Below are 1,435 nucleotides of genomic sequence, written 5' to 3' on the forward strand. Positions count from 1 at the left end.
TTAATGACTACAATCCTGTTGTTTTTGTGTCATATTTCACAATTTGCACTTTGATTTGAATTCAGTTTCACCATACGACGACTCTGCTTTTGCTAAATCTCCCCTCAACTAACTTTGACTTTAGTTGGTTTTTGTAACTTTAAGAGTTACAGTCATAGTCAAAAGTCATAGTTATGTATCCTATGTATCTTCACAAAATGCCAGTGTGTATTGTGATTATATGCTGTGATCATGATCTAAAATTGGTCATACTGCCCACCTCTGTTTTGTAAGACTACAATAATCCTGAACCTGACCATTCCTGACTGTAGGAGAGTCTTTCTGTCAGAGAGATGCATCAGTCATTTAACAGCCTCTGTGTTTGTCTCTCAGGCTAAAGTGAATAATTCCAGCCTGGTTGGGATCGGCTACACTCAGACCCTCAGACCAGGTGAGTGTTACATCAATCACACCATCCAGGTAAACCTCTGACTATTTTATTATATTATTTTATTTTGTTTAACATGACGGAGCTGCATGATGTGAGGAATGATCGTCTCTCAGTTTGTTTGGTTTTATTGTATTTGATTAGATTTTTTTTATTATTAAATTTTTCATATAAATTATTTATTTTTAATTTTTATTTAGTTTAGTTTTTATTTTGTATTAAAAGATTCGTTTTTATTTTGTTGTATAAAATTTTTGTTTTATTTTTGTTTTTAATAAATGTTATTATTTCATTTGATTTTGTTTAATACAAATATTTCTTAATTTTTTTAATCTTTTTGTTTTGTACATTGTTTATTTTGTTATTATTGTTTGTTTTATTAAATATTTAGATTTTTTATTTTATTTCAGTTTTTGTTTGAAAAATTATTTTATTTCATTTTTTTAATTATTTGATTTTTAACATTATAAAAAATATGTATAAAACTGGAAGAACTGATGTAATTCAACAGTTGTAAAATCATCCCCCTTTTTTGTACTGTTCTATGTGGCTTTAATGTCAAAGTAAAAACATTAATATCCAAAAAAAAAAAAGATTAAAAAAAAAATATATATATTCTCACAAGCAGTAGGGTTAGCATGTAAGCGCAGCAGCAGTGCTTTTTTATACTGGCAGTGTTTCTATCATATTCTGTGCAACCTGGAACATGAGCGCTGAAATTAATATCTGGGTAAATCTCACAAAATGAAGCCATGACCATGTCATATTTCACTCAAAACCAAAATAATCAAGTATTTATTTTACAGAAAAAATACTTCTAATTTCTTCCCATTTGATTCTGGTGTGAAATGTGAGCCGGATGTGAGTTTGCATGAGTTTGACTTATGATGCGTCTCTTGCGTCTAATGCAAACTGTGTGTGTGTGTGTGTGTGTGTGTCTCTCTCTCTGTGTGTGTGTCTCTCTCTCTGTGTGTGTGTGTGTGTGTTTCTGTGTGTGTGTGTGTGTCT

The 1,435-nt window shown here is 30.5% G+C and overlaps 1 protein-coding gene across 1 annotated transcript in view; it reads right to left on the minus strand.

Annotated features, from left to right (window-relative positions):
• Positions 1–1,435, minus strand: part of LOC107597738 (catechol O-methyltransferase domain-containing protein 1) — an 8,136-nt gene that overhangs the window by 500 nt on the left and 6,201 nt on the right. The gene's annotated exons all lie outside the window — the stretch shown is intronic.

The sequence above is a fragment of the Sinocyclocheilus grahami genome, unplaced genomic scaffold, assembly GCF_001515645.1.
Source record: "Sinocyclocheilus grahami isolate Dianchi unplaced genomic scaffold, SAMN03320097.WGS_v1.1 scaffold236.1, whole genome shotgun sequence".
NCBI classification, from domain to species: domain Eukaryota; kingdom Metazoa; phylum Chordata; class Actinopteri; order Cypriniformes; family Cyprinidae; genus Sinocyclocheilus; species Sinocyclocheilus grahami.